The sequence below is a fragment of the Prinia subflava genome, chromosome 18 (genome assembly GCF_021018805.1).
Source record: "Prinia subflava isolate CZ2003 ecotype Zambia chromosome 18, Cam_Psub_1.2, whole genome shotgun sequence".
Lineage (NCBI taxonomy): Eukaryota > Metazoa > Chordata > Aves > Passeriformes > Cisticolidae > Prinia > Prinia subflava.
Genome location: NC_086264.1, coordinates 3030299 through 3053067, shown reverse-complemented (window position 1 = coordinate 3053067; position 22769 = coordinate 3030299). Strand labels below are relative to the sequence as shown.

The window sequence follows — 22769 nt, the reverse complement described above, 5'->3', positions numbered from 1 at the left end:
TCCTAGACATAGGAAATATTTGATATAGGGAAAAGTAACTCCATTATTCTAGCTAAATGAAATCTGTTTGGTGCATTAGCCTTTCATAATATTTCTCTCCCAGGTTCTGTGAGGTGAGAGGATGTTCTAACGCTGTTAAATAATGCAAAACATGGATTTGTTGTTCAGGGCTGAGCTGAACTGTGTGTTCCTGTGCTGTCAGCATCTGTGAATTTGGATTGGTTTCTATCTTCGCTCATTGCTTTTTGGATGAGCATCACCAGGACTTGTGGACCAAAATGTTTCCAAATTTTGACCAAGTGTGTTGATTTTATGTTTCATTTGAGTGAATCCATCTAAATTCATCCCTTCAGAGAATCTCTGAAGTCTCAAACCTGCTGCTGCCAGCAGGAATTCTGTGACCGACTTCAGTGGAATAAAGATTTCATTATTTTCTCCATTTTCTTCCTCCTGTGAGTAAAATGATACAAAGATTGTTTCGTTTTTTATGCCACAATTTGGACGCATACATGGACAAGGAACATGTCTCCTGCTTTATCTGTAAAATGACTGCCAAAAATACTGAAATGATTTAGCAACAAACACTTGTTTCTCTCCATAGTGTACGGGTTATGGCTAAGCATTCCAGCATGAGTGGTAGGATCCTTTCAGACTGCTTCCATCTAAATATTTTTGGTTTATGGAAGGAAGCTGAGCAAATAAACTGTTACTCATAATAGGTCTCTCCAAGTTCAGAATATCCTTCAAATTGCAAAAGAAAAGCTCTGAGAGGTCGACTGTGTGAGCTCTGTCTGAAATTTGTCACTGATTAAACCCCCACAGCTTATTTTATGTAGACTTTTTGCTTTTTTTTGGGAACAAGCCAAATTGCTATTCCAAGCTTGCAGTCTCTGTTGTCTTTTATTACTAAAATTTGATGTTGGAATGCTGGATATATTTGTAAACCCAAGGATATACCACCCCAAGGGCTTGATTCTCATGCCATAAAAGCTTTGTGTAGGGAAGTATAAACAAAACTGATTAAGTAATTTTGAAATGCAGGTTTTATTTATGGGTTTTGTGCTCTTTCACACTCTGAGGAGAGCCATAAGGCAGGTTTTTCTTGCATGTCATAGGAGTTCAGTGAACCCTGGAAACAACAGGACCTGACTCCTAAGAGCTGTTTTTTTGAGTGCAGAAGACATTTTTGCTCTAAGGAATTTACTCAGGAACCTCATTAGTGTTCTACATGACATGAATTCACCTCCTGAGACATGTAACGATCACGCTGGATCAGTGCATCTGGATGATTGCAAGATTCTTCTTTAATAACCAGGTACAGGTTCACTTTTATAGAATTATACTTTTTTTTTATTTAAAGACTACAGGTATGTCTGTATCCAGGCGCAAAGAGGATATGTGACATAAGGATGTACATTTATTTGTCAAAACCTGCTAAAATCTCCTTCTTTTGTAGAGCTGAGTATTTGAACTGCAGAATTGAAGGTGTCAGAGCCATTTTCTTCATGCCTGTGTATCTGTGTCACAGGGCACTGTTAAATGGCCACAGACAGTTTCATTCCTGGCAGCTGTGCCTCAGTGCACAGGGTAATGGATGTTCAGAGGGTTATGGACTGCATGAGACTTGAATATGCTGTAGGAGATGAAGTTAGAATGAGATTCTGGTTGGGGTTCTAGGATGGCTTTGCTAATGTTCTCTGCCTTCCTTGAGGAGCCGTAAGTTGTTTAGCAGCAATCTGGCCCTCAAACGTTATATTCTTGCCTTAAGCTGTTCCCATCAGCTTTAGCTTCATCTTCTAGGAGGAATCAGTGTGGTGTAGTTTTACTGTCTAGATGCTGGCAGCTGCTCATCTTGTGCTTCTTGGGCTCATTTAGACCCAAACAGGAAATGCTTACTCCATTTGGAGTTTTCTTTGTGATGTTCGTAGAAAAGTCCAATGCACTCTCGGCTAAATGTTTCATTTGCTGTGGGAATTTGCTTTGGCTAATGCAGTTTTTAAGACCTGTTGGTTCATTCAGAGGTCGAGGAACATTTATGTAAGAGAGTCCTCAATAACATTGCTTTAACTTGGCAAGTTGAAAAAGCACAGCACCAATTTTTTTTCCTCTCTGGAGTATTAAATTTTTTGCATGGATCCTCTTGATTTCCAAAGAGTAAAATTGCTTTAAAAGTCTGGATACAGCATCATGTAAAGGTAGAGACAGGCAGCATGGATTAATTTCCAGTGATCCCCCTATCTCCCTATTAATGACTGTTATCCCAAACCCCAGCACACTGGGTTTTCGGGTAGACAGAGGTAAGATTTGGCTAAGGTTCCATACTCCACCTTTCTGCTGTTGGGATTTTTCATGCATCAAAACATGGTGTTGATGGCAGATGTGAGGGAAGTCTCCCTGTTCTCTGTGTTTAGCTGCTTCTCTTCACTAAAAATTCTGCAGTATTTTGGTGTTTTCTATCTCACACTTGCTAGGCGAATAAATTCTCAAAAGCATTTTTATTCTCTCAAGTCCCAGGAAAAACCCCTCACTTTTTGGTAAATTCCACATGAAAAGCATCAGGTTAGGAAACATTTGTACTGATTTCTTTCCCTAGAAAGGTATATTGGTAGACTGGGAAGATGCAGCAAGGTAGGTTAGAGGCTGATTTTCCTGAGCTGCCTCATGTGAGTTCAAGCAACAGGAAAATCAAATGTCTTCTCCAGAGATTTTTTTGGGTTTTTTTACATTAAATGCTCTTTATTGCCCTTTCATATGCAATTGTTTGATTCCCTGAGTGTGAAATTCGTGTTCAGATTATTTAAACTGAAGGAGGAGGAAAATCAGGGACACTGCTGAGATGCAGGGGGAGATCCCTGGCTGACTCCAAAAGATTTCAGGTGTCATAGAAACATTTGGAGGAAAGCTATCCTAAATTTTCTTTGCCTCCTCCTTGCCGTTTCCTTTGCAGCAGAATGATATGGATTGTTTTATCACCCCATTTTATTGACACATCCTGTGCTCTGCAAATGTGAACCCTGGTTTAAAAACAAAAGTGTGTTTTATCATGGAATGATGGAGTTGTGTCAAAGCTGTCTTGCTAGGAGAGGTTTCCTGAATCATGTTGGGATATTATCCCATAGAGGGATAGCTGACATGGCAAGAACCAGGGTGAACACCTGTGTGTCAGTGTGTGGACTCTCTTCCTGAGAGATCACCTGGGCAGTGAGGCAAATGACACGAGGATGGGAATTTGAATAACGAAAAATTTTAAAAGATAAATTGGTGAGATGCCCGCATTTAAGAGTAGTAGTTCTGGAGTAATATTCAAAATGACTGTGTGGTCAGCTCTGTCACTCTACTGCTTCTTTCTCAGGATTAGCAATTTCTACTCACACAGGATTTTTGTGATTAAGAGAAATGAGGATCCATTTGTTGGGTACTTCGTAACATTAGAGCATTCCCACTACTCCAAACTGAGAAGCAATGATGCATGTTTGATAGGGCCAGAAAAAAGCCTGTTCTGTCCCTTATCCCAGGAAAGTTACCCGCTAAGACTGCTGCATTTTGCAGATTTTTTTGGGAAAAAAAAAGAAAAGGAAAAAAGAAAATAAAAAAAGACAGCAGGTGTGATATTTTCATGTGAGAGAAACCCCAGGTGATGAGAAAAAGTTGTTTTGTAAAGTTCTGAAAAAATCTATTTTGACCTTGAAACGTGTTCAGCCTTTTTTCTCTTATTGCAGTCCTTGCAGTTATACCTGTGGTGAATTAATCTCTTTGTTAGCTACATCTGAGTGCTCAGGAAAATGGATCCCTCAGCTGGGTGAGCATTCCCGCATTGTTTTTGTGCAAAACGATGTCACCATTTTTAATAGCACATCCTGGGAGGGTGGCTGAAGCCTCTCATTGCTGAGAGGGACATGTCTGGGCTTTAAATGAAGTTTGAGAACACTGGCGTAATAAATATATTCTAGTGCCTAAACACATACACATATGTACACACACACTTCTGTCTCTCTGTTTCTTTTACACATGTGAGCCTTAAGAAAATCTGCAGTTTTGCTGCTGGTCTAGTAGGTAATTTTCTGTCTATAACGGGAAAAAAATGTGACTTTTAACTGTATTATAGTGGAAACTCATGTCTCTATCCAGATCTGCAAGGGAAAACTGCTATTGTAAAAAAAGGTAAATAGCAGCTTCAAAATACTTCATATATTTTTCCTTTTTTTAAATTCTAAAATTTTGATAATTTTGATATTTGCTCTCAAATTTTTTCTAAGTGCTATTTTTGTAATGACTTTGAAGTGCTTCCTCAGATTTATTTTCAAGATGCTTGTCTTGTAATCAACACTTGATCCAAGTATTTTACTGCCTAGAAAAAACAAATGCAGATTTTCAATGCGCATTCCTGATTTTTTTTCAAATTTTCCATACTGCTAGTGTATTGGAAAAACTGCAGTTCTCATGGTCCTTTTTGATTTTAGGCCCCAATATAAGGCTATAATAAAAGATTTGATTTCTAGCTTAGACTTTCATGTGCCTGACCTTCAAATTTCAGATGCTTCTTTGCTGAAATTGAAATAAACCTGGGCAAAGTATTGTGGTAAATGATGGGAGGAAGAAAAGTACTCATTGTGTTTAAAGGTTCTTCGTTGGGTGGTGATTAGTTTGCCTCCTAAGATTAATAATCTCATTAATAACGGGGTAGAGAAATTATTTGTGAAGGAATCAGGGTGTCTAGTTTTCTCTCTGGTGAAAGAATTTGGGTTCTTAAAAAAACCCCAGCCTACATCTTTATAGACTCTATGAAAGTTGCTGATGATCCTTGTTGATCACGTTAAGATGCTGCTGCTTCATTTCTCCACTGTTTTTATCCACTGAACATGGGCTAAGATGGCACAGGTGTGTCAGCAGGTAGAGCCTACACTGCATTGCCAGATGTGCACATCTGTTTGACTCTGTTACACTTCCAGGAGTTTTCAAACTGAAACACGCAGCTTTCCAAATATATATTTATTTTTTTTTTTAAATTTTTTTTTTTAATCAGTGTTTTCTGTTTTTTTCAGAAACACTATTTTTTTCTCCCAAAGCTGATAGTCTGAAGTGCCTGTTACTGTTTCATAGACTTCTCTGAGCCAGCTGCAAGTAATTTGCCTTTTCTTTCTTCCTGCAGCACCATTTGGGGAGGCTTTAGAGTAAAGGAGAACTGTTGGAAGCACAAAGTCAATACTCAGAAGTGGGTAACCCTGCCCAAAGGAGCCTTAAGATGGGTTCCCAAGGAGTACATGGGAAATACACTTTCTTCTGTCGTGGAATTATAGAGGTTTTGGAATTGGGAAAGCCCTCCAAGGTCTCAGTCCACCTATTTCCCCAGCACTAACAAGGACACTGCTAACCCATCTTTTAAGCTCCTCCTGCCACAAGTGAGTCTGGAATAATGTACCTGGTAGCAGTAGAGTGGGATAAATAAGGCAGTTATTTATCAGGAACCATTTAAAAGATGAGATTTCCTTTCAGTGGGATTTGGGTTTGGGTTGGTTGGTTGGTTGTTTTTTTAAGAAACTAATTTGGAATTCAAGACTATTATGCCCACTCAGTGGGCTTAGGAGAAAGTAGTTTGATTTACTCTGGGCACTGTACAGAGAAAAACACAAATTCTCAAGAGGTTCAGTAACAAACTTTTATTTGCAAACTTGCAAAGGTGGAAAAAGGTGCTAGGCAAATTTTAAAACAACATCCAGACAAAGTAAGATGCCTCACAAGCTTTCACTTAGCAAATTTAAACTCAACCAGCTTAACTTATCCAGACACAACAAGGCATTTATTAAGGTAATGACTGGATTTTTTTTAATCCGGTTTACATTATTATTTTGAGAAGAAGAAGGTAGGGGAAGAAAGAGGGAAAGAAAGAAAAGGAGAAAAGAGAGAAAATCGATCACCCCAGGATCCCCTGTGGTCTCAGCTGCTTCTAAATCCAGGGCAGTGGAGCATCTTAACCCATGTGTCACTTCCTTTTATCTGCTCTGGTCTCCTGGGGCCTCCCTGAGGCACAGATGCGCCTCACAGATGTGTGAGGCCCACACAGTCAGTCACAGACATTTTGGGGCTCTCAGCACAGCAGGCTTTGGGTCAGTTCCTGCCATTTTGGGTAAGGACACAGATCAGTTCCCACTGTTTTGGGGCTCTCAGCAGGCCACGGGTCATTCACTGCCATTATAAGGTGGACTGTGGGGCAGTTGCCACCATTTAGGGGCTCTCAGCAGTCTCTGGGTCAGTTGCCACCATTTTGAGGCAAGCTGTGGGTCAGGTGCCACCATTTTGGGGCTCTCAGCAGTCTGTGCATCAGTTCCCACTGTTTTGGGGCTGTCAGCAGGTCATGGGTCAGTCACTGCAATTTTGTGGCTCTTAGCATGTTGTGGGTTGGTCGCAACCATTCTGGGGAAGGTCACAAATTAATGTGTCTTTTTGAGGCAGGCCATGCAGTCAGCCTTTGCCATTTTGGTGTGGACAAGAAGCTGACAATGACTCAAAGGTGCAGGGGGGCAGCCGTGCCTGCCTTACGAACAGAGAGCTAGGCCTGTTTCCCCCTGCTCCACTTCCCATCTGGCTTTTTTGAGCCAGTCAGCCACTCCTCTGGTTGCCTACGCCACCCCATGGCTCTAAGCAGTGACCAGGACCTGAGTGTTGGGGCCTTTTATTCTGTGATGCTGATCCTAACCTAGCAGACGGGGAGAAAAAAGAGAGGAGAAAAAGGAGAAAAGGAAAGAGGATTGTCCTACAGCAGGCAATCTCTATTCCTGTAATCAAAAATCTAGTTAATACAGATATTCTGCTCAGCTTTTGCTCAAGATTCCAACTTTGACCATAAATCAGTTCTTCTTTGTCCAGTGCTCCGTTATCCCCATTAAAAAGTCTCCACATCACTTCTTGGAGTAATCCTGTCTGTGAAGCCAATGTTAATGTTACAATCTGCCCCTGAAGGTGGGGGTAATTCGGGTTCTTAATAGATCCCTTGGGGTGTATTAGAGTGACATGATGGGCGTAAAGAAATAGAAATAATAGAACTAGAATGAGAACTAAATAGGGTTTATTTTAGAACAATTTGGTTGCAATGGGGAGGAGGTATTCAGCCATTTTGGTTATTATCTGTACAAATACAGCAAAATAAAAGCATAAAAATATAATCCAATAAAACATATAATGAAGAGAAAGAAAGGATATTCCCACCTGTGGATCTAGCAATGACACTTCATTATTGTAATTCAGATGTTCGTTGGTCAATGTGATGGTCCCAGTCTTGAATCTGCCAGGGGTGGGGGAAGCCCCTGAAACATAGTATTTGAGTAGTCTGTATTTGCTGCCAGGTTTTGAAGAAAATCAAACTGCTGAATTAGTGCAGTGTCCCGGTTTGGAAAGACAGGTATGTGTCAGGGAAAGCTGGGACCTCCCTTGGAATGGAGAATGTAAACCCCTTCCCTCCAAAATATTATTTTTTGAAATGAAGGGGCTTTCAGGCAAAGATATGGGAATAGGAATAACAGTTCTTTACTAGAAATATTAAAAATAAAAATGTAGTAGTACAAAAAAGCAAATAATCAAAAAAGAAAACACTGATAGAGTCAGAATACAACCTGACACTCTGTTGGTCAAGGTTTTGGTAGCAGTCCAATTCAGTCCTCCTGGAGTGCCAGATGTGGTTCTGTTGGAGCAGAGATGATCCTGTAGAAGAATGTCATTTTCTCTGAAGGTCCAGTAGTGGTGAGATGGGTCTGGTCTTCCTCTGTGAATCCAGTGGAAACAGGCTGTCTTGGTGTTTTGAATCTCAGGTTTTATCCAGGTAGGAATGCTTGGCTTCTCTCACTGGATGGAGCATCTCATAATGGGATGATGTAATTGTATCAGCCATGCAGTGAACCTTAACGGCCCATTAACAGAAGTTATCCCCCATGGGTCTTGGAAGTGATAAGGAAAACACCTCCTCAGCCAGGTTTCAACAGATGGCAATAGAATACATATTTTTGGTTACATCTTGCATTGCAACATGCAGGTTCCTGGATAATCACAGAAATTTGACAATTGCTGGTTGTGTAGTAGTTTTTGGGTGACATGCGTCTCCTCTGCAGGAGTAGATGTGTGTAATATTTATGAAAGATCCACTAGAAAACTCCATGCTAAAGTGGAATTTTCAGGAACCTACCCAGTTATCCCAACTATAATGCAGATTCCTTGAACCCTCATACTGAAGTGAGAACAGGCTCACTCCACAAGGCCTTAGTGCTGTCTGCTCCGTGTCTGTGAAAGCAGCACCGTGATTTATAGATATTTTTGGACATATTTTGGTGCATCCAAGATCAACTTCCTGCCTGAGTTGCTCTAGACAAGTAGAGAAATCAATAGATATTCTGACAGTTTGCAGAATGGAAATAAACTGTATTTGTTCAGGTGGGAAAAGGATGGGGCTAGAAGATGCAGCAAAAGGAGGACAAACCCATGGAGAGGCTGTCTCAGGTGGGAGGGAGCCAGGAGATAGGCAAGGAGCCAGGCAAGAGGTGAGCAGGGACAGAAAACATCTGGAAGGGAAGCACTGACACATCTATTTTATGTATGTCACCTGACTGTGAATGTTGCAATAAAAAACAGTCTCTTACAGTCAGGTCAGTAAATAAATTCGAAATTGCCAGTTTTATTTTTCAACAAGTCATGCTCCGTGTATTTCCATGTATAAAGGATGTAAATGTAGGAGAGTCACGAGACAGCCGGGATATAGATGAGAGATCTCTGGAGACAAGGCAGCTCTGTGAACACGTGGTTTATTGCATAAGGCGTGGGTGCAAGGGCACTGCTTAGAGCTGCCAGCCACAGCTAAAAGCAGGCTGAAAAGAGAGCGAAGTTCTTGTTACAATACAATAAATCTCCTTCTGTGTTGAATATTCTAATTTACATTAACCAATCCAGTGCAAGGTACAAATCTTAGAGCATTTACATCCATCCTATAAGAGTCATTACCTTACCATTCTCTCCCCTGCACCCTTGGCAAGCAGAAGGGCATTGTTTAATCAAGGGGGATTGCCTTTAGCTAGCCACACCATTGTTCAGTAGCTAATGCCTCGGTATCTTACATCTCAAAGCTTGCCTTCATTTCTATCTCGCTTGTAGGGTTCATATTCTTAAAATCTAAGCAGTCCTATCTATAAGGCTTTCCTGTTTCATCTTCTCCAACTGTAAACATTTTTCTGATTATAATGAAGCTGTTTCTCTACTGTCTCCAATTCAGAGTGGTTTCAAAGCCATTCCAAGCAATTTTCTAACCTCTGCTAGAACATTTAGCAAATGTATTCTACATCAGTGCTTAGGTCAGCCAGAAAAGATATTTACATCCTTCCCCAGCTCTAGTTTTTACCACTGTCCAGAAAGAACACAGCAACTAAATCTTGTCATGACGAGGCAGAACTATCCCAGCCAAGGTTTTACCTCTTTGTCTGGCTGATGTCTCTGCAGTAACAATTATTTAAAGGACTGTGAAGTGCTGTAATTCACATGTCTCTGTAAATAAATGAGTATCTTGGGGGGAAGGCTATGGCAGCTAATGGGGAAACTTGGAAAGGACCTTTTAGTCAGTATATTTCTCTGACTTCAGCAGGACAAAGAACCTGCCTGACAGTTAGATTTTCAGATTTTAAGAAAAAGGAGGGGAGTTAATAAAAGTTGGAAATGAAGAACAGTTTGATATACATTGAAAGGGGAGAAAATAGATACAGGGTGCTCTGTAATTCTATATATATATATATATTATGATGTCAAGCTTAATCACTTACATATCTTACAATGGTTCAGAATACAGTTCAAAACTTAAAATTAAAGGTGGTTCAGCTATGTTTGTCTTGTAGACTAACAGCTGGTGTAAGCCCACAGTGAAGTGAGGATTTCAGGGAGAGATTTTGTTTATATATTTTTTTATTTTTATTATTTATTTATTTTTAAAAGCAGTACGTTTTGGTAGAAAATAATCTAATTCTTAAGATCATAGGCTGGTTTATGTTGGAAAGGGCCTTAGAGATGATTTAGTACCAATGTGTGTGCCCGTGGGTGACAAGTAAATGCCAGATGTCAGTGAAGAGTCGAGAATTTCTCCTTGCTATGGAGTTATGATGTAGCAGAGAGAGAAGACTTGGCTTCAAAACTACAGGTGTCATCAAATGCAGTTCTTTACTAGATCTGCCAGAATCCAGGATCTGGAATAACCTGGAAAGTGGATAAGAGACAGAATTCTTCTTTCCTCCCTAGGGACCTGGCTTGATTGCTGGAGCTGCCTCCTGATGCTCTAGCCAAAGATAGCAGATGATTTTTAATGGCCACACCTCTTTAGGATTGTTATTTTTTGTCTTCTCCAATAAAGGATAGAAGAAATGTTGTTCTGTTTCCGAAAAATATGTCGTAAGTGCTTCCAAAACTAACAATTCTTTAGAAAAATAACCATGGTCTGGGGAGTAGTGGACTCAAGTTCTTTGTTAGTGTAATGTTTGCCTAACAGGACCATTATTAATTTAATTAGTATTTAATGTGCTGACCCAATTATAAAATGTATACTATCTTCTGGTTTTTAGCAAGTTCCAAGGAAATGTAAGCAGTGAGATCTATCATGGAATCACAGAATGATTTGGGTTGGAAGGGACCTTGAAGGATCATCTCATTTCATCCCCCTGCCATGGGCAGGGACACCTTCCTCTAGACCAGGTTGCTCAAAGCCCTGTCCAAGCCAGCTGTGAACACTTCCAGGGAAAGTGTTTTGACATCTTATATTATTGCATAACTAAAAGTTTGAGTTTAGATGTATTGAATTTACAGATTTACTGTATCAACTTGCAGTACAGAGTTTTCTTTCTAGTTTCCAGCATTTGCTATGGTATTGTACTGGCATTGCTAATCCTTGAGAGAGCCTGAATTCCGACTAGCACACAGGGTGTTAATGAAAGCATTCTTGATTTTTGAAATATTTTTTGTGTGAAAGAGTTTCTGCTTTAGAATGTGGTTAGAGGCTCCTTGGTGTCCTTGCAAGAGCAGCCTTCGAGCCAGCCAACTGGCTGATTTAGAGCCTATGGAATTACTGCTGTCCCCAAACTCCAGCAAGCATCAGGAAACCACAAGAATCAAACAAACAATAGGATTTGTTTGCTAAAAAACACTTTTTCCCAACCCTGCAAGATGTCATTTGTTGTACATCAGGGATTTTTATGGGGAGGGAGGAGAATTCCACTTATTTGAGCCCAGTCTCAAGGGAATGCATTAGCATGTCTTTGGTCCTGTGAAGAACTTCTGAACTGCTTCAGGGAAGGCACACACAGCTTAGGGACTGGTCGGGACAGCTCCCAAAAGTGCTGAGGAAGTTCAGTGCAGCTCAAGTGTGACATGACTTCAGCTCTTTAGCTTCTGAAATGAATTTTGTCTGTCCTGTACTCATCCAGCACAGTGGTTAAAAGCTAACCTTTCCCAGCACCGTATACATGATGCCTTTCTTTGTATATATTTCGCAGCCTGCTGTAGGCTGTGTGACCCAGAACAGCTTGGAGCTTTCTAAATCTTCCAGGATATCCTGGAAAAATCTTAAATTACGTTATTTGAATACTTCCCAAGCATTTTTCTGAAAACATTTTTTCAGATAAAATAGCAGTAAGCAGATATTTATTTTGTGCTAAGGGAAAAAAAATAGTTTTTCCAGAAGCAAATGTAGCTTGAAAACTCCTGTCCCATTTTAAACAGAATTAAAGGCAAACATTATTGGGACGAAATCGAACCAGAGACGCGATGAACTCTGGGTAGTTTTATTATCACTCAAAACCCATGTATAGGAAATTCTCACTGGAACTGAACAGCCAAGGAAGATTTAAGCAGCTGGAAGTTTTAGTGGTTGGCTTCAGTTTTATCTTTTTAAAACATAGAATTCTTTCAGTTGTCTAAAAAGAACAGGAAGGAAATAGGTGACAATTAGCAATAGTATCAGTGAGATGGCTTTGGAAAGAATCAGCCTTACTGGAGCTTCTCTCATCTTGAAAAGGAATTGAAATATTTAACACATTTTTCTTTTAGGAAACAAGAACTGCAGTTGCCTTCTGTGGTATCAAGTGCAGGTGAACAGTTGTGGAATTCTGAGGTAGGTGGTTTTCATTTCTACTTGGGTGACTCTTCCCTTACAGTCTTTGTGTAAATAATTAAGCTGATAACTGTTTCCCTGCAGTATCAGGCATTTGGCAGAGACTTGCCATTGTTAAATGGTGCAAAATCTGAAGATCTTGCAACTTTAAATACTTCAAAATAATGGTGAAACACTGGAAACAAAACTTGCAGAGCTGTAGAGGAAAAGTCATTGGCAAGACATGCTCTTTGCCTTATAAAAGGCTTGAAAATTTAGAGGTACCAATAAACTCTTTAGAAAATGAAAAGAAAGAAATAACGGATTGGCCTAGGAGTTTGGTGTGGAACCAGCAGCTCTTGGCTGTGTACAAATTCTTTCAAAGGAACATTTGGAAAAGTTCTTTGCAGCATTTTTATTGTGTTTTTCTTCATCAGTTTTGTTGCCAAAATGATTTCATGTGGACTGAATACTCACTGTGTCTTATTCTCTCAAAGTTCTTTGACACAAGTGTCTCAAAAAAAGGCAACTTTTCTCTGTTAGACATCTCAGTCTCACTCTTTGGAGCAGAATAGCAGCGACTATGATGTACAATAATCCAGATGGATTTCAGAAGGCCTCCGGCCAAGCCTCTGCATCCTGGGACTCAGGAATCTGTTTATGGCTTTGTCATAGCAATCAGAGACTGTTGTTTCCTGGTTTGCAGTCATGATTAGTGAGGGTGGCAAGAGAGATCTTGACTTTGAGACATCCCAGGAGCCACAGATTTTAGTAAAACCACTTAAATGTCAGCGGTTCAAGTGGTTAGTGATTCATATGGCACCAAACCCAGGAATAATTGGGAATTTTTGTTGAGCAATGGTGTATTTTTCTAGGAGTAGAAAAGTTGCATTAGTTGAGCAGACAACTGTCCATCTGGCCTAATATCCCACTTCTGGATAGTTTAAAGCAAGGTGTTAATCTGTCTGTCCTCAGTATCCTGTTAATTATCCAATACTATAGCTATGTTGGGCTTGGAGCAGAGGGGATTTCTTCCTGATCCCAATTGGTGATCAGCTTATGCCTTGATGATATGGATTGATAGCCCCAATAACACTTAGATAAGCCAGCAGCAGTTTGAAATTTAATTCTTTTCATAATGGAAATTGCATTTATGTTTTGCAGGCATCCACCAGGAAAGGTGGAATCCTAAATATTCCAGCAGCCTTTGGAAGTTTACTGTCTAGTTTGTCTCAGTAGCCTCATTCAACCTCCTGTGAATTTGGTTAAACCACAGCTGCACTTATCCGCTCTCATAAGAGTAGGAGCTGAATCTTTTCATCCATAATGAATAAAGTCCAATTATGTCTAACAAGATTGACCCCAATCCTCCCTCATACAACAGGCAGTGCTCCATCTGTACAAATTTCAATCACTAATATTCCTCTTCACTCTAAAAAGTCTCTGATTTTGTGGATAGTTTGAGCAGCCACCATAAGCACATGGTTTTGTTATTTGCTGGCTCAGTTCAACAAAAGTTGTGGTGAGCTTTTGCTGGTCTACAAAGACTCCAGGTGTTCTTTATAGATGCCTCCCATTGGTCTGGAAGAAATATTGGTAGTTGGGATTAAATATTTTGGATTTCAGGGCTGGGATTTCTTTACAGAAGCAAGCTCTTGATCTCTCCTTCTAATTTACTAATGCTCTCACTTCCTTGTGGGTTTTGGATTTCTTCCAGTCTAGTCTGAACAGCAGCTGTGACCAAATGTGTTTCTTCATTAAGCTCATTTTGTAAATCATTTGTGCTGTATCCCTGTTTGACTGCTGAAGTGACATTTGGATCGTAGTTGTCTGTTCTAGATTAATGGGCAATGTGTCTGTATAGGGAATTTTTCAGTGATGGGATGTAAATGGACAAACAGAACTTGATTCTGTCTCATTTTTGCTCTTGGCTGAAGCAACTGGGCAGTTCCATGTGTATATTTTTAAAGCCCAGTCAATGCCTTTCTTATCTCCCAGGGAATGTAGAGTTGGACAAGGCCCCATGCCATTGAAATCTAGGACTGCCTTGACTTTCTAAGAGAAAAACAGGTTCAAAATGTGGCTTTGTAACATTGGCAGCACCCACTTCAGGCTTGCCTTATGTCACCAAGATCAAAAGAGAGAGCTGTCAGTGACAACCATATTGTTCATGTCATTGCACTTCACAGGCAGCTTCCAGCTGCTTGAAGGGATTCAAAGATGAAAGAGAGAAATCTGGTTGTCTCCATCCTGGAAATTCAATGCAACTGAGCTGATGTGACTGCGGTGTCCATGAGCCACTCACATGTCTTTTAGGGGTAAGTGTTCAGGGTTTTTTTTGGTTTTTTTAATTGATGGAATGAAATGAGAATGTCCATATTGACAGTTCATGTCCTGTGGACAAGAGCTTCTTGGGACGTCCTCATGAATTTCCCTGTAACTGTGCAGTAATCCCACTATACCTGTGTCTATGAACTTTATATATCTGATTCTGAATTGGGTGTTTGTTTCTTGCTTGTAAATATGTAAAAAATCAAGTGGGCCTGATTTTAATTCCTGGGAATCTTGACAAACTCTGGTGACAGTCATTGGTTGGCTTTCTGACAGAAAACAGATACCATTTCTCACACCTAGTTTTTATTTTCTATATTTTGCTTTTTTATATTGCAAACTCAGTGCCAGGGAGTGTGATCCAACCCACAGCAGGATTCCATCAGGGCCCAAGCCCATACTGTGTTGTTCTCTGTTCCTGGTGCAGCCAGTGTTCAACAGGAACTGTAAATCCATTGTGAATTTTTACCACAGCTATATGGAGTTGTCTCTAACTCAAGATAGGGCCCACCATTGTTTGTACATAGTTCTTCAGTCCCCTGCCTTCCCATCTATCTTTTCCAACAAGACCCACATGGGAAGCTTTTAATTTTCTGTGTCAGACCTAGAGATGGGATCAAATGTCAGTTGTTTGCCTTTTTCAACATGTGTTGCATTCACAGACCATGAGAAGTCTGTGTTCCACCAGGGCCATGAGAACCATTGCCAGGTTTGGATTTGATGGACCAATTTTCATTCTCACTGCTGTTATCAGAGTGAAAAACAATCCTTTTAGATGCCAAACCTGGCACTCACTTGGATTGCTACTAGGGTTGGCCAACTTTCCATGAATCTCATGTTCTGACTTAATTCCAGCATTCCCCAGTGCCTTAGTTATTTCTTAGAAAAATATGTTCCGTTTGAAATTAAACGCTGGCCATAGTGGTGTGCATTTGAGTAGCAGGTTTCACCCCAAAATCTTCAAGTGGATATGTTCCCGACCATATATCCGGAATGGAGTCCTCATGGGATGATGTGAGTGGCGGTACTTCCCCCTGCTCTGCACACCTTCAGCAGCTCCTTCCTTGGTGCAGTTGTTGGGGCTGGAACCCAGCAGGAAAGTGAGACTGTACAGTGCTTTGGAAGAGGAAGTAGGAATCCTATGGAAAAGTAGAATGGAGAGCCCAAGGGTGACCTCTCCTTCCCTTCTCTGTATGATAAGTGCAAGATGATTTTTGGCAATTAAGTATGATGAGAACCAGTGTTATCTCACCCACGGTCAGCTGTCTCCCCCACTGCTCCATAGGGTGTACAGCTGGTTTAAGCACTGCTTAAAATCAAAATCTTTGACTTCCATGAACCCCCACAAAGTCCAGTCAACTGGAAGTTCAAGATTTGTTGGGAATGTGACCTTTAGAGAGTAAACAAATAAAACATTCTGTTAATAGTAGGTACTACTAGGCTGGTCTTAATTTCTGCCTATTGATTTCTCTTGAGTATACATGAAAAATGCCTCTTATTTTATCAATAGTAAATTGTTTGTCAGCTTTCAACTGTAAAAATATACTTCTTTCATGCAAATTGCTTTTATATTTAGGGTAGTTGATGTATCTGTTTATGCTGAGACTGACACCGGTTTGAGGTAAACCATGAAAAGATTTGTAGCAAGTTATTCCTTTCTTCTTAGAATGACACTCATCACTTAAAAACTCCTGCTCTTAGCTGTACCATTTGCAAGGACTGGCAGGCTACAAAGAACAAGTACTGCTTGCTTTATGTGGAAACTTTGCTACTCTGGGGATCAGCTCGAGTAAAGCTGGAAAATATGATAATTATATTTTCCTAGCCCAGTGCAAACTAGGCCAGGCCAGGTGGCACCGAGAGCCGTGCACAGTGCCCAGTAACACGCAGTGCCAAATTGTGTGGAGCTGCATCTGGCTGCAGGAAGTGCAAGGAGATTCAGGGCAGAGCTAATTCGTGCTCCATTGGTGTGCTCGTGGTCTGTCCACACACACCAGTGCCTCTTGTGTGGGATTGGTGATGGAGCTGGAACAGAGCTGTGAGCTGGTGAGGACCTTTAACAATGCTTAACAATTGCACATTATAAGAGGGAAATGGAGTTTAAGTGTAAGTTAATACAAATACCTTGTTTCTCTGCTGCATTAGAAATTGAGTACCAAACCAATTAATAATTTGCCATAAAGCCCCAGAGCAACATTTGGAGACTTGGCATCTTCATGTTCTTTACAAAGGAAGAGGTCCCAGCAAAGGTGGGACCAACATCTCTTCTCCTGGTACCCCAAGTCTTTGGGGTTTTTGCTGTGCTTGAGAGAGATTTTATTTAGACTGCAGGTTTGTTTTCAAAATTATTGCAAATGTGCAAGCTGTCTGCAGTCCTGCTTTTCTCAGGCATTCTTCCTGTTGGTCCTGGAGAATCAAGAGCTGGCATGGCAGTTCAGATACGGGCCAAGTATTGTCTACCCCTCATGAGTGTGTTTGCAAACCCAACACCTCCTCATGGCTTTAGGGTATTTGCAAAGGTGCTCTCTGGAACATCGCCATCACACGTCCTGTGTGGTGAATTTGTTTAGGTTTACAACCTCCTCCTCCCTAAAAATGGGTTTCCCTCAGTTTAGATGATACTTCCTCACAGATCCTCATTTGAGAAGGCTTTTAACATAAAGAGAAATCAATAATCTTTTCTGCGTCATTGCTGGAGCAAATCTAGTAGGAAATTAAATCCTTAGGAAAAGGTTTCGTGGGATGATGTTCAAACCTGCACAATCTAATTAGTAAGGATAAAATGAGCTGATCTGTTGGAACTTCTGCACTTCACAGGCAATTTCCATTGATTTTGGCATTTCAAGGCAGCAGACTATGAAAGAATTAGACAAATTAGACCAGAATTTGATGTTTGACAATATATTGATATTTGTCAGTTTAAGGAATGCATCTTCAGACTTTTAGCCAATTTTTTTGCACATTTTATTTAGATCACCTACATTTTGCTATTGATGAGAAGCCTGTTTCAATAAAAAATTGTTTAAAATAGCTCCACAAGATAAAGCAGAAATATCTAATGTCAGTTGAGTGAGGGCAGAGTTTGTATCCCATTATATTTGCATGATTTGGTGATGGGCACACTTAAAATCATATGGAATGAAACTGGCTTTGGACCTGTTCCCTGCTGTTTGGCTGCCTGAGCAGATGATGTGGATTGAAATAGCTGGGTTCTACCTTAGGCAGAACAGCACTGTGCTGCCTGGAGATTAAAACACACAGGAGACACAGGGGTTTAGGTGGCTTCATGAAAAAATAGACAGATTAGGTCTTCAGGTTGTTTTCTAAATGCATTAGTCTCTCTGCACCCTCCCCAGCAATGACACTGGAACATTCCTTTAGCTATTACATGAGGCAGAATCTCCTTTCCAAAGTGTTGGAATGTGCAGTCGATCCAGACATCTGATGGCTGGAAAAAAAAAGCAGGAGCACTGTGTGATTTTTATTTAAGTCACAACACTCTGGGTCTGTGGCCTCCAAACCATTTGTACTCCCTGCAATGAGCAGATAACTAGTAATTAATGAAAGATATTAATGCAAATTCCAGTAAAATGAACACATGTAAAATTCTTGTGAGTTGAAACATTGAAGTAAAAAACCTTTCCCTTGTGCTCTTGGAGCATGTCAGCCATCAAGGGATTGATATGATACAATATAATGTTGACACAGTGAAGCCTAGTTATTAAAAGAGGATTAAAGATATTCTGCTTGAAGACTGAAACGTTCTGCTTTGGTTTTTTTGGTCAGCAGATAGTTCCAAGATTTCAGGGTTAATTCTAAATGTCATGTTTTGCCACTATTCATTGATGGTTGCAAATAGCTAAGTTGAAAAAAATAGAAAAAGAGAACAAAAGAGGTTTCAGATATCCCAGTACACTCCAGGAAAGCCTGCCAAATCTCCAGAAAACTGAACTTAGTAACTGAAGCTATTAAAATCAAAACTCTTTGTAGAACTTCCATTTTATAGTGCTTTCATCCTAAGGTATTTCATAGAGGATGTTGTACACTTCCCAGGCTTTATCTGCAAGGTCACTGTTTATGTGAATACAGCAATTTCACAGCAGATCCCACTGTCATGGAACAGCAGTGCTTCCCACTGGAACATTCACTGGGCACTCAGGCAGAAGGAGGCAGTAGGAGTGGGTGATCCTGTTCTGCCCTCCCCACATCAGGAAAACTGTGCTGTCACACTGATGTTCCTCACAGCACAGAATTTGGGGGAAGGTAATAAATGCAAGGGCTGCAGATGGAGTGTGCCACACATTTTTTAATAGTGGTGAAACAAAGAGAATGAAACAGTTTTGGAAAAACATTGCTCATGCTCTGACTGTTGGTGCTTAAAGTAATGCTTTCCTTTTGTGGGAGAGGGGTGTGAGACAGAAAAGGAAACAGCCTCTGTAGGTACAGTAAGTTTTGCCTGTTAGCAGTTCTCTCTGCAAGTTAATGGTAAAGCAATAGGAATTATTCTGTGATAAATCCCAAAACAGCAGTGTAAGAATGAAATGATAACCAAGACAGAGATGGTGAGTGAACAGAGCATTGGACAGACACTCCATATTCTTGGATTCTCTTCTCTGTCCTGGTGCATCAGGATTTTGCAGTTAACCGTTTGAAAGGAGGCAAAAGTGATTTCCCAGGAGTGGACCTGTCTCCCCAGTAATGCTGTTATGATATCTGTTTCATATTGCAGTGGGCACAGTTGTAAATGTAAATGTGTAAAATCCTACTGCCTCATCATTCATAAGAGACACACTCCACTCCCTGTCCCTTCCCCAGAGAAGCCTCTGCACATGTCGTGACCCATCTCCCGTATCCCTCTGTGGGCAGAACCAGGGCTGTAAGTGCTGTTACTCGGTAGTTTGGAAGTTGCTCAGAGTGTGTTGTATCTTTCTGTTACTGCTCAAAAGTCCTCAATGCATGGGGTTTTAAGTGAGTAACTTTTCTATGTTAGTCTGAAAAACTAAAAAAGAAATTTAAATAACAAGATTCTGACACTTGCCATTCTTTGAAGTAAAAAAACCCTTTTTTTATCAAAACTTAATTCCTCTTGTCCTGCGCCCGTTATCTTTGACTTATTCATCAGGAAAAGTTTCCCTAATCAGCTTTGCTTTACCTTAACTGGAAAATTTGTTTCAATTTACAGGGGTTCTGTTCTGCATGATGAATTTCTTGCCTGAGCAACCCCTCTTCTGAAGGAAACCAAAAAAACCACAGGTGAGTGTGACACTGTTGCTTTGGATGGGTTTGGAACAACCTAGTCTAGTGGAAGGTGTCCCTGCCTGCGGCATGGATGAGCTTTTAGGTCCTTTCCAATCCAAACCATTCCAGGACAGTGATTATTTTTAAGTATTCCCTGTCCATTGCCCACCACCTTTCTTATATGCTTTGAAACACCTTTGGTGTGTAACAAACTCCACACTGGGTGACATCTCCAGTTCAGGAAAATCCCAGGGTGCAAAAAATCCAGAGGAGACCACAAGTGTCCTGGGACACCACTAAATATCATTTTCTCAAGGGCAACTGGTCAGTCAGCCCTTCGTCCACTGGGAGTGCAGGGAGAGAGTGGGAAGCTGAGGGGTTTTGATTTAAATGTCAGATTGTTTTGAAGCACTGTGTGTGCAGTATGTAGGTCAGGGCTGAAGGGATAGGCTTCAGATCGATGGCTCTGCAGAGGTGCTGAGAATGATTAATTTCCCTGGGCAGAATTCTCCGAGTATTTTTTTCACTGTGTGCTCAAGTCAAGCTGCAATTCCTCATGGACTGTGGGCTCAGGTTTTGGACCATCTGCCTAAAGGGGAAATTTATCCTGGCAGCTGCCGAAAGGGAAACTCTTGTGGATTGGTATCAGTTTGAGCATTAAAAAAACTTTTTTTTTTTTGTGTATTGGGGAGTTTTCAGGGATGGTTTATGTTGCTGCTATGTTCTCTGCCCATTTGCATGAGTGAGAGGTGATATCTGGATGCTTTCCAGCAGCTGCCAAGCACCACGGAAAGTGTGGACGAGGCTCCTTTCACTGCCTGAGCTGCAGTACCTAATTTCCTGTGGAAAACTGTGCCCTTTCAGTCCTTACCCCTTTGTCTGGTGCCCAGCTCCAGTCTGTACTGCCAAACCAGAGATGCTGATGGGATAGTATTTTTTTAAACACAATAAAAACCAGTCTCATGAAATACTTAGAGAAGACTTAAAATCTCACTAACTCTTCCTTTATAAGAGCACAAGCCTTGTTGTTCTTCTTCCCCTTTATTCCCGAGCAGCCTGAACTTCTGTCTCCAGCAAAACATATAAAAAATTACTAATAAGCAGTTTTAAATATCAGTAGAAAAAAGTCTGCAAAATTTGCTTGATATTCTAAAATACTAACTTTAGATATTCCAAACTATTAACTTTAAGTAGCAGTTTATTTTTTGCTACTTTGGTGTTCACATATGCAGGAATGGATTTTTCAAATGGCTTCTGTGATTGTTGCCCAGCCCGTCTTCTCATGCTTTACAGATTAATAGCGGTCCTGAAATTGTCCAAAGGAACATGTCTCCAGGGCTTGGGTTTATTAGGATTGCAGGATGCCTGAACACAAGCCCTGCCTTCCCTCTTACTCAGTCTTTGTATTGTCACACACTCAAGAGACCATGAGAGATGAGAAGCAAGTGGAGGGATTATGCATAGGGAAGGCATTAGATGTGTTCTGTGCTGCAAAGATGGTTTAAAGATGGAATTGCTCAATAATTATCTCAGCCATATTTTCTAACACAGCTTGGCAAGTTCCTCCAATGCTTCTGATGTAGGTGCACTTGTAACTCGTACATATCCTCGGAGTAGAGCTCCATCATTTGAAAGGAGGCTTGCAGACGGTGCTATTTACTGAATAAAATGTGTTTTCCTGGAATCCCAATGGATTTATTTATGGATATATTGCCTCTGCAGTTTGTTTCTGGCAGCTGCCCTGTTGTGGTTTAGATTTAGGAGGGTCCCCGGGGAGGGTTCCCCGGGAGCCCCCCAGGCCTTAGGTTCTTTCGTATTTGCATGCAGGCAGGCAAGGAGACTCTAGACGGCTGGTGAGGTGCTGATGGGATGAGGATTTATTTGGAGTTCCACCCCAGGAAGGCAGCATGGTCACTGAGGGAGAGGGGGAAGAAGGGGGAGAGGGAAGGGGAGAGGAGCAGAGCCTCCGGAGGCCTCCAGGGCAAAGAGAGAGCAAGCCCTCTCTGCTTGCACCCCTAACAGGGAGCTTCGAAATGAGCGCAGGTAGATTCTCAGGCCAATAGGTTTAGAGATACACGATACTGCAGGGAGGTTACAGACTTGAGATAAACCATACACTTTCCAAGAGTGAGCTAGAGCATACCATTTCAATAAAATGCAGTTCCACACTGCCCCATTATGGAGTTGTGCCTTCTGGGTCAGAGATGAAAAGAGCTGGCTGTAACCTTGTGCAACTGAAACCCTTTTTCCAAAGGTACAGTAAAATTTTAGCTGTTGAAATGCAGCTTTGCCTGCTCAGTAAAGTCTATAAATTCATATTTTTGCAGGAAAGAGAATATTTGTATTCTTTGTTGCTGGACACCTTTGGTTGCTGCTGGATTTTTGAGACGTCTAAGTCAAAAATACTTTCTTTTCATTTTGACCTCTTTTTCATGAATCATGGAAAAAAAACCCATGATCTGGGATTCTGTTTATGTATAAGTGTATAATTTCCAAATAATTTCTTCCAATCTGGTAGAAACCTGTTATATGGGCAAAAAAAAAAAAAAATACTGTTAAGGATACTTACAGAGGTTTTGCATTTGCCAGTTTTTCTCAGACCTCCCTTTTGAAGCTGCTGACAGCTCTTGGGGTCTGAAATATTTTCAGTATTTGTGGTGCAAAATGGCATCACAATGTTAAGATAATTCTTCAGTCCTGAAGGAGAGCTTGGAAGTGAAATGACAGGAAAAATATTGGGAAGTAGACAAGTTTGGTTTTGTTTTTGTCACTGCTTAGATCACACCCAAATCTGAGGGCTTTCTGATTTTCAAGCAAAGTTTTCAATTCTGCAATACCCTTTTAAAATTCCAGAATTCAGCTGAAACTCAAACTATTAAAACAATATGAAAAAATCTGTGCTGGAGAGCCAGCTTGAAAGACAGTCAGTACTGGAATTTTCATTTGAAAAATCAGATCTTGCAAAAGTGCTCTGTGTGTTTCCAGGTCATTACAGTCTGGACAATCTAAGATAAGCAACTAAATTCCACGGATTTCTTGCAGCTAAATGTGACTTGCAGCGACTCACACCACAGGCAAACCTTCCATGTCCGAGGCT

General features: G+C 40.7%; 1 long non-coding RNA gene across 1 annotated transcript; it reads left to right on the top strand.

Annotated features, from left to right (window-relative positions):
• The first annotated feature begins 1167 nt into the window (after window positions 1-1167).
• Window positions 1168-14996, top strand: LOC134559788 (uncharacterized). Its single transcript, XR_010082583.1, has 3 exons — window positions 1168-1315; window positions 12061-12124; window positions 14293-14996. It is a non-coding gene; the product is annotated as an uncharacterized LOC134559788 (long non-coding RNA).
• Window positions 14997-22769: the final 7773 nt, after the last annotated feature.